Source organism: Amblyomma mixtum, chromosome 7, assembly GCF_055824585.1.
Source record: "Amblyomma mixtum isolate Tamu chromosome 7, ASM5582458v1, whole genome shotgun sequence".
In the NCBI taxonomy this organism is placed as follows: Eukaryota; Metazoa; Arthropoda; class Arachnida; order Ixodida; family Ixodidae; genus Amblyomma; species Amblyomma mixtum.
Window position 1 is genome coordinate 39,980,517 of NC_143018.1, and position 10,972 is coordinate 39,991,488.

The 10,972-nt window shown below is 43.4% G+C and overlaps 1 non-coding gene across 1 annotated transcript; it reads right to left on the minus strand.

The window, feature by feature from the left end:
- Positions 1 to 4,074: 4,074 nt before the first annotated feature.
- On the minus strand, positions 4,075 to 4,148 carry TRNAT-GGU (transfer RNA threonine (anticodon GGU)). Its single transcript has one exon. It is a non-coding gene; the product is annotated as a tRNA-Thr (tRNA).
- Between the last annotated feature and the right edge of the window lie 6,824 nt (positions 4,149 to 10,972).

Sequence of the window (10,972 nt, forward strand, 5' to 3'; positions counted from 1 at the left end):
CATCACTTCAACACTTTCATTTGTGGGGCTTGCTTCCAGCAAGTACTGGTTAAACTCCTCGCAAAGCGAGCCTACATCGTCCATCACGGAAATAACGAGAGGTCCGTAGTCATCAAACGACTGACTCAGCAGCCGCCTCTGGAACGGATCGAGTACGACTCCCAGTTTCCAATGTCAACTGGTTTTCTTCTTTGTCTGAGACGTGCCGTTTCAACGTGCAGTCCCATTTTGTGGAGATTTTGGCGCAAAATTCTTCACAACAATTTTTACTAGTATGGCACTGCTCTTACTTAACATAGACAAAACACCTTTCGCCCGATCACTTTTACCTGCAGTCAACGATTGTCTGCTTGTCGGCCGCCTTGGCCGCCTCTCGCCTGCGCGCCAACTGGAGGCACAGCAATTTAGCAATTCCGTGGGCACAATTGTTTCATAAATCGGGAAAAATAGAGTTTCACCCGATATTTTCGGGACACGTTCGGGGTGCAAATATCGGGTAAAATCGGGTTTTACCCGAAAACGAACCACCCTAGGTATAAAGCCTGTCCTACGAGGTGTGCTCCAGAATTTTGGACCGCGTAGAGAAGTTCGACGTTCACCGAAGCCACCTATTCGCCGATACTCAACTACAGGAGTCCATCATTTCCTACGCGTGGCCGCCACTATATACCAAGGTTGAAGAGACGATATATTTTACTCCCTCGAGGAGCTCTTTGGCTAACATAAGCTGATAAGTCTTATGGAAACATCGTTAACACTCTCGTTGACAAGCAAGATAAACAGGGATGTTTCGGTTTCAACGACGGAGTGAAATTGACAGACGAGGCAATGCTGCTGATTAAAGCACGCGACTGATGTTTTATCAGGTGGTACTTCGTAGCACTTCCCATATATGGCGTCCTGACATAATCAGAGGGTGGGGTGCTTCGTTGTCGGCGCCTCCTTTAATCATTATCAAAAGCAGCAGGGTGCTCCCGCATTCCTGAAAGTCACTGTCAGCTGCATTTCATTTTTCAACGATCTTAACAAGTGGTGCACCCACCTAATCGAGCAAACGAGAGCTGTGGTAAAAGGAACAACGCGGGCACAAAAACGCATCGGAAAGCAGATGGGAGCAGAAGAGGAGAATGCGCTGAGACTCTTAGAGTGTTCTGTCAACGTGGCATTATCAGTATGAGCCTAATGAACTGCTGCGCGCTCAGATTGGCGTTCCTGTCAACTCAGCGGTATATCAATTATATACCGAGCTTTTCTTACCGCTTCGAATGACGGCCACTACAAAATCCATTAGCCGCGAAGCTAATACAAAAATTTCAGTATAATTAGGGCCCGTAGGTTAATGTTAACAGGATCTTTCATAATTTGTGGTTTGAAGACTGCTTCGGGAAATGTCTTGTTAGGAATGATGGGGTCTAATGCTTTCATGAGCTGCGTCTAAACCAGATTATATTCTTGTTAAAGAGCCATGGTCTATGTACTACTGTTCTACGTATGCAGATCAAGTTAGTCGAGGGACATGCACGATAGTGTCCAGAAGGCATATGAATACTCGCAACCAAGCAAACACCTAATATTCTGGGAATACTTTAAATCAAGTTACGTGTGAAATCTTGACTCATGCCTAAGGCTGTATTCCTTTCGTTAAATTATTCTGCCCTACCCTTATATGTCAGTAGTCGTTGCGATGCATATGTACTACAAGCCAGCCAGCACGGATTTCGTCTCAGTGCATGTGGACAGACTCGATATTGGTTCTTTCCTTGTGATTGACTCGAGCGACATATATGCAGGCAACAAAGAAGAATATGAGGATTTAAACAAGCACTTTTCCTGAGGGGGTTGGCGGAAACATGGTACCTGACGAAATGCGCCGCAACAAAGGATGTCGATGAGGCACTCGGGTGCAAAAGAGGATGTATCAAAGGTGTGGGAAATATAGTGAACCTAAATTAAGTAATTACCATGGTCCGGTGCGGGGTTGAGCAAGTTTTTTTAAACCCAGGACTCTGTATTTTTTTATACTTTGTCGGCAACGAAACCGCGAAGGACGCTCCCAGGACGGAGCAGTGAAACATTGTGCCTTATATATGGTCTCAAGTTAACTAAAACTCGAATTAGGAAGAAAATTTTGTCCTTTTTACACTCTTTCAGTTTGTAAAAGCATGATGTCGGTTCTCCTATGGTATATGACGGGTGAAAATCTAATCCCACTACAGCTTGAATGTCAGTGAACATTGCTGAGTAGGAATCCGTTCTGTTTTGTACTTTAGAAGTCTAAGGTTGAAGTTAAGTACGATTTTGCATCTCATATATAACGATGCAGTTTTCGAAACCTGTACCACTGAGGTGAGGTGCACAGTTGTGTCGCCTTTTTCGTAGTTAATTTCTGGTCTTATTCAAAAGCGAATCTTCCGCTTCGGATGTCGCTTTCAGACGGGCGGGCTTCCAACACAACGGACTGCTTGAAAGCTGAAGCAAAATATTCCGAGCAAAAAGAACAGAGATATGTTCCATAGGAGAGACAAGTTCCTCACATCAACCTTTGCACCAATACTGAAAAAAAAAACGTTTTTTTCACTCTCTCCAGCAAATTGACATCATTTCTTGGTCTAATTCAATTATGTCGATGTAAGCATTTAGATAAAAGACACTTCTATATTTCGACTTCAGGACGCCCGAAACTCGCGTCGACAACCACTAAGCATTCGAGCCAAATTTAATAATGTTGGTCTCCAGGTTTACAAGCCAGGAGACAGCTCCGCCTAGTACCCATAAAACTTGCTGTGCCCGATTAAATAGGAAACTCGTTTATTTTTAAGATACTTTGTTACCTAAATCAATTTTGAAAAATACCCTTGATAGTTCTATGCGCTCCCATGTAGCCGTGAAATATTTATCAGAAGAAAGAAAAAGGAGTGATTGTAAGCTTCAAGCATAGGTTGTAATTATTTTATTTTTTTTTTCAGAGCACAGGCCTCAAAGCCAGGCATTTTGTTCTTAGAAAATATACCCGAAAAAGAATTTAAATATATTAAACCACCCAGGACTGGAGCAAGAAAAAGTAATTTTAGAAGAAAGCAATGAATGTCCCTCAACAAAAGGAGGTGGCATTAGGTAGTTTTCTCCATTGAACAGAGGTGTTGGATACAATATTTTATTCAAAAACTCCACCGCTTTGCATTTAATGGGCCCAATAAAAAATCTTTCGCAAGATAAAGAATTTCAGACATCAACAGTAATTTCCCGAATTTAAAATGGGGTGTTCCACCGGGATAAGTCGACTACATACAAGTATCAAATATTTATTTTAACAATACAGGCAGCCTTAATCTTGGCGCTCGTAACCTCTACAGAGACGATGCTGCTTTTATTATGCCCCACGAATATTATCGTTACACCGTGGAGCTCCTTCAGGATGGCGTCGAGAAAGTCATGAACTGGCTCTCAGGAAATAAAGCTTATTTAAAAGAAACTAAGACATAGTTTACATGCTTCAGGAATCCTCATAACAAGGAGAATTGACAGAGACACATTTTTTTTATGGAACTCACGGCTACATATGCACCTGCTCCCCACTATCCTCTATCCCACCGTTCAATACCTGGACAGATAACCTGGTAGGAACACACAGATTATGTCGTTAAAGTGCTCAGCCCCGCTATATAAGATTAAGTTCACTAATGTAGAAAAAATTGCAAAATGCTCTTTAACGTTTTGGGGGCCCGCTGTTTCAGGAATTGTGCACCCATTAACGGCTTCTGGGGATAGTCCAGAATCCACCATGCATCTAAAACTTAAAACTGGATGTCCCGCACAGATTACACACCACAAACTTGACAAAATGGACAGTTATATGAAGATAGCACGCGCTAGAATTCATAACTTTTATATTTATTTACAATGCCGCACGCTTGACACTTCCATTGCCTCATCAAGCACCTGCACCGCGCTGAGAATAAAACTATTCTATAATAAGGGAGTAATTACTCATTGGCATCCACCCAAGCGCAGCCATATGGCTACAAAGGAAAGCTATACAGCTTTCTCAGAAACTTCGTAGTTAAAGAAAAATTCCTCCTGGTCCGGGGTTCGAACCCGGGACCACCGCTTCACCGGAGCAGTCGCTCTACCAACTGAGCTAACCGGGACGGCAAGCTTATGGTAGGGCGAGAGCGAATTGATCAATAACTCGAAGTGGGAACAGTGTTGGTCAAATGTTTAGGGGAATCCCCCAAGGTGGAGTAAATTTGTAATAAGGGAGTAATTACTCATTGACATCCACCCGAGCGCTGCCTTACGGCTACAAAGGAAAGCTATGCAGCTTTCTCAGAAACTTCGTAGTTTAAGAAAAATTCGTCCTGATACGGGGTTCCAACCCGGGACCAGCGCTTCACCGGAGCAGTCGCTCTACCAATTGAGCTAACCGGGACGGCAAGCTTATGGTAGGGCGAGAGCGAATTGATCAATAACTCGAAGTGGGAACAGTGTTGGTCAAATGTTTAGGGGAATCCCCCAAGGTGGAGTAAATTTGTAATAATGGAGTAATTACTCATTGGCATCCACCCAAGCGCAGACATACGGCTACAAAGGAAAGCTATACTATAGCTATACTAGAGGAAAGAAAGCTGTATAGCTTTCCTTTGTAGCCGTATGGCTGCGCTTGGGTGGATGCCAATGAGTAATTTTACAGGCTTAAGTGGGATCCCAACCAATGCCTTTTAGGCATCGGTATTAGTTCTAGCAACGCAGCACGCTGAGGCCGTTCGCGCCTACCCTAGAATAATACACGTCGTAGAAGCCAATGCAAAAGACACTCGCTCATTTAACAGATAGCCTGCAATTAATGCCACTTGAATAAGAATAGTAGCTCTAAAAGCTGGCGCTAATTTTGTACTCAGAGAAACACAAGGAAGAAAGTAAAATTTATTTAACAGACACCCTACGGGACAGAAATTTCCATTTCTTATGAATGCACAATATCCTGACTATAGGTGCCCAAGAGAGATGCTTGAAAACTAATGAGCCTTTCATCCTTTCGGAACGTGCAGTGTGTCGTATTTTGTGACGTGTTCTGGGATGCGATCCAGCACGCCTTCATATTCTTATTGACAGTTCATGCCAGCATAAATCGATGACGGCGAAGAGAAAAGAGGAAATTACCGTGAGAGGCCTTCTTCGCTCTTCAACTGGTATCCACGTCCGCATGGCCTACACACTAAAGTCAGTTGTTTTCGAAATAAGTTTCGGGGCGTAAAACATTTAGTCTACATTTCCCTCACTCTAAAAGAGGGGCAACAGTGATAATCTTGCTAATGATGAGCGGTGTCCCCGGAAAAAGTATTTGTCATGAGCACACACGGAACAGTTCGGGGTGCATTAAGGTGCCGTCTACTCGCCGTCCCTAAAACTCCGCAGCTGGTAAATCAGATTGGAAAACGACGAAAAGCATCGCACACAAAACGAAATAGCTAAAAACACGCAGCTCCAACCCCCCCCCCCCCCCCCCCTCCCCAAACAACAAACTACACCATTAGAGCAGTGTCCTTCCGCGACACAGCGAACGATAGAAGGCAGCGAATATCAAATTTAGAATGAAGCCAGACGCACATCTGACCTTCAATAAGGCCTCAAAATCAGTTGCTTGAGCATGAAATTCTGGCAGGGCACGGTTACCCTATCGATTACCGATAAAAAGAGATATCTGATAAAACGCCTGCACGGTGTCGTCTTCCGCTTTCGTTGCTATCGTTTACTAGACCTGTTTACATCGACACGCATCGAAATATAAATCACACGCACGCACTAGAACGTGACAACCGAAGCCTCGTTTTTCGTCTTGCGCCTGAGTAAACACATTGACCTGCTTTTGTCTGCTGCGTACAATGCGACATGGAGAGAGGGGAAAAAAGGGGAGGAATACCCAAAAACAGCACGCGGCACTTGGCTATGCCCGCAAGCCATAACAAAAATCTGGAGGCAACAACTGGAGCATGGGCATGGCAAAAAACTTGGAGGAGACAGAATTTGAGGGAAGTAAATATGCTGCTTAGCACGCTCCGCTGCGTCACAGATCTATACAACAACAGCTGTATAAGTAAGATAAGATAAGTACACAAGAGCTGTATCTTACCGGTACTCACCTATGGGGCAGAAACGTGGAGGCTAACGGAGGGGGTTCAGCTTAAGTTAAGGACAACGCAGCGAGCTATGGAAAGAAAAATGATAGGAGTAACGTTAAGAGATCAGAAGAGGGCTGAGTGGGTGAGAGAACAAACGCGGGTTAATGATGTCGTAGTTTAAATCAAGAGGAAGAAATGGGCTTGGGTAGGGCATGTAATGCGAAAGCATGATAACCGCTGGTCCTTAAAGGTAACGGAGTGGATTCCAAGAGAAGGCAAGCGTAGCAGGGGGCGGCAGAAAGTTAGGTGGGCGGATGAGATTAAGAAGTTTGCGGGGATACAATGGCCGCAACTGGCAAAGGACAAGGTTAATTGGGGAGACATGGGAGAGGCCTTTGCCCTGCAGTGGGCGTAGTCAGGCTGATGATGATGAAATATGCTGCTGTTCATTGCCTCCTGAAGGGAAACGTAACTGAAGTAATGAACATAAGATTGGGGACTGCGTTCAACAGCGTGGCGTGCAAGATTTCAAGAAAAAAGTATACAAAGCGCATTGGCTGTAGATAGATATGCGCACTTACTAACGTATTCGCCGGAAGAGTGCGAAAATAGCCCAACGCTCATTCCGTGATGCGACGAAATGCAGCGTCGGCTGGTTGTGTCAAATTCATAACAGCTTTTATTTAACCACTCTACCTTGACAGCCACTCGAACTCCTCGGGCACCTCATGTAGTTTGTTTCTCGGGCGCGAACATCGAAATCCCGATGAGTCTTCCGTTTCTTAACGATGCCGTGTCCTTGCATTGGAGGCTTCTGAAGTGCAGGCAACGGAAGCTCTCATGTGCTTTATGTGGAAGCTGTCCGGGCTTGTAAAAAAAATGGGACACTTTAACGTAGATACCGACTGCAGTCCACTATTATTCTGGCAGTTCGGTACCGTCTCAGTGCATCTGTAGCATCCGAGAAAGAACCCCAGAATCTCAACATTTCCGGAGCCGGCACCTTGTATTGAATCACTTGGTGCCTGTCTGTTTTTTTACTTGGAAAACTAAGGGTAGGTTTGTCGGTTCTGCGGCGTTGCCTAACACTACAACACGCTGATTGGCAATATTAGTGATATCATAGGGATGTCGTGGGCAATACTACTAGAGAACGCAGACAAAATTAGTAAATAACATATTCATCAACGCAAGCAGCTGTCGCTGACTGGCACACACAATCATCCTTTCAGTTTTTTTTTTCTTTCACGTTGCATAATAGCGACGCTGTAGTATGTATGAAAATGTACTGAATAGGATCGGTTCTTTAAATCTCAGTGCAGTGATAGCCTGGGTGCAGGAAGCAACAAAAGGCGTAAAAAAAGGCACGAACAGGAAAAGGGTAAATTAGAAATTCACTCTAGTAAAATTAAACATGAACGTATTCACAGTTTCCACTTATTATCCAGAGTTGTTCATTACCAGGGGAATGCTAAAAAATACGGCACACTTTACTTACCATATTTTTCAGTATTTTGGTTATTTTCGCACGTGTCAGAAAATTCGGCCTGGAACAGCCGCCGCTTTTAATTTCTCATTTTACTGGCTCCTCTCTGAAATCTGGTATGGCTATTACGACTTTACAAATAAATAAAATGCGAACTTTAAACCTTTAGTTTACTTCGAGCATGCTACCCAGCTTAGACATTGAAAACTGGGTTTGACTCACCATTGCTTTCTCTGAAGGGATGCATATTGGGTGTACCTGACAGCATAGCATGGTCGCAAAGGCATCAGCTGACTACGATTCAATCCTGCACTATTGTAACCGCTTTCCAGGTACTGCCGTTTAGTGTTGACTAGGCGCGCTTCTTTTGAACTGGATCTCCGATGAGCTTACCGCTGTGGTCGCCAGATGCCGCGAAGTCCTCGTATAGCCTTAGCGGAGGAGACGGCGGGGAAATTTTCCATGCTTATGGCTTCTTGCAGACCGAAGGGGCTTGTTCACATGATCAGAACGCTGACAATATACGGCAAAGCAATGACGAAACCTTCCTAAACATCGAATTCAGGGCCATATCGCATATCGCAAAGTCATACCGCGGAGTACAGCTCATTTCTTATGGGGCAAAAGTGTTGCCATGCTCAACCTAATCGACAAGAGTGAGCGTAAAATCCATGATTGTTTACTTATTTCATCAGGAAAAACCTTCCTCCATTTCCGTAAAAGGCAGTATTACGCACACATCGCGGCACTTGGTACTACCGAGCAATATACTACTGAAAGTGTTGTGATGGTTACAATTCTGCCCCTAAGCGATGGAACGGCAGTTATAGTTGAGGCGCTCTTAAACCGCCACGAATCATTAGGGAGCACCGCAATTATATTATCACTATACTGCCATGCAGTTGGGCCCTAACATAAAAGAATTAATAAAATATGACGTTCGCAGGGGAAAGTACATGTTTACAACGGCAAAGTAAATGCTGATGAGGATTTGCATGAAGAAAGAAGAAACTGAGGCGGTCATTTGAGTTGCCGTCTTTCCTTTAATAAAAAAATGTTTTTTTTTTTTTGCCAATCAGCGTGAATGAACCCGGCGCACTTCTCTCTAATAAATGTGTGGTGATGGCGCGAACGTAATCGTTTTTCTATCCGCTGTGCACCTCCTCAGGCCTGCCATTCTAGTTTACTTTTGGGATAAATTTTATACGTTTTATTCCAAAACCTTTATCCTAGAGCCCTTCCTTAGTGGCGTTTCACTTATGAGACAGAACACTTATAATGAAATATTATTATGCTTAGGACTCGCTGTTACAGAAGCCTTCCAACCGGCACGTGGCACAAAATTACTGGCTGTCTCTGCTTCCCGTTCCATTAACCGCTGAGCAGAAACTGGAAGCGAGTAATAGTAGATGCTGCCCACCAGAACCAGTAATCAATGCCGTGAATGTTCGCTCTATACTTGCACGATGTTAACGACTACTACTCGCACTTGGAACACCCAAGTAGAACGGTAGAGCCATTGCCGCCAAAACATATGCAAGGCTTATCTCACCGGTAGCTAACTATCTCAAATTGCTTTCCTGCAAGCCGTTACCAACTAGCCAAACTTAATGTTTTAACTACCTCAACCTTCCTAAGAACATAGAGTTATAGCTATTCTAGAAACCCACCAAGAATTAAAAATTAAAAGAATTAACAACTATTCAATCAAACTTCTCCAAATCGTTGCATATCAGTACCTGTGCGCATATATCCCCAGCCGCTCATGTAGAATGGGCTATGACACATTTTCCGTGATAGCACTAGCCTTGAGTCCCAACTGCCCTATAAGTGTACGGACCGGAATAAACCAGCTGCGCATTGATCTCTTATCTTCCACCGTTATTCGTTATTTTCGCCAGCTGATACACAAGTGCAATTTATAACTAACGTGCTTCTTTACCCACGTGAAGAGTTTCACACCGGCTCCCACACTGAGAATAATTCATTGTAATGTATAGGAAGCTGACATATCTCATTTATTTCTTAACCTGGTAGCGCGGACTTCTACAGAGAAAACTATGCCTCCTTATTCTCCCGCGAATGTGGGTACAGAGTAGCAGCAGTGTTTTTTCAAGTGATATTTCTCATGGACCTCAACCATGTTATAGAGGGTCTCCACGCATATTTCACTGCCGAAGCGTGCACACTAGTAGGTAACGCGTTAGAAGGAAGTGATTATTGAGAAAAGTTCCATGTTCTTCGAATTTTACAATCAACTGATTACTTCTTCTAAGCGACCATCTTCTGCGCAATCCAAATGTTGTTTCAGTAATCGATTAGTAGTAATCTGTCATATTTTATTTTCAAAACGTAGTTCTAGCCGATGTACAGCTTCGTGAACATTAACTCCGAGGAAAACGCTCGTGTAGCAGAGAACGCATGTGCAGTACGAAGGTGACCGTCACGGGGAATGCAGGACCGCAGAAAAAGAAATTAGTGGCAGAACACACAAAAACATATTCATGAAAAGAAAAAAAAATGCTAAGATAAGTGTTTCAGTTTGTAAATATGAAAGCTGATGCATAATGAGTCTCCTGCAGTTTAAAAAGGGCCAGGTGACTGCCACATCAGGCGTAGCTGCTGCAAGAACAGAAAATGACCGCTTTTTTTTTCAAGAACAGGTTTCTGCTAAGGGGCTTTAGCAGATGTTCTCTTTATAAGAACCGAAAGGTTCTGCTATAATGCCTCTCATTTTACACACATTTAGTAGAGTGCAGATATGAGTAACGGCGGTGCAATTGACAGAGGTATTACATACTGGCCTCTATACATATTTTAGCTTTTCCAATGCCGGATAAAGGCACAATCGTTTATTCGGCAAACTTTATGGCTGGTTGTTAGCCTGGCTCAAAGAGCTGAAAGGACAAAAAAACTTAAATGCGTAATGAGGTTGAAGGGTCAAAGAAAATCTAAATAATTACCTTTCAAAGCGCTCGAACTGAACAAAAGTAATCACAGCATCAGCAAGTATGGCAGGTTAGAAGAAAAACAAATTTATTTTAAAACTGAACAGCTGTTTTCCTACGAACTGCAAGAAATCGCCAGCACTGTGCTGTCGCAGCTTGAAGTCTATGTAGAATTTTTCGCACGGAACTGACACCATGATTCAAATGCATATTCTCCAGTCGAAAGTGGGAAAACGTAACAAGGATCGTAACAAGCCTTTTCTTCTTCCAAGTCTCTTAGGTTACAATTAAATTTCCCAAGAAATCACCTTTGAATAATTTCCGACGAAAAAAATTAAAGGGCTAGTGCTTTGTACCGACATATTTTCTTTAATTCTGGCACCTTGTAGACAAGATATGGGATCCAGAAGTCTCTTCAC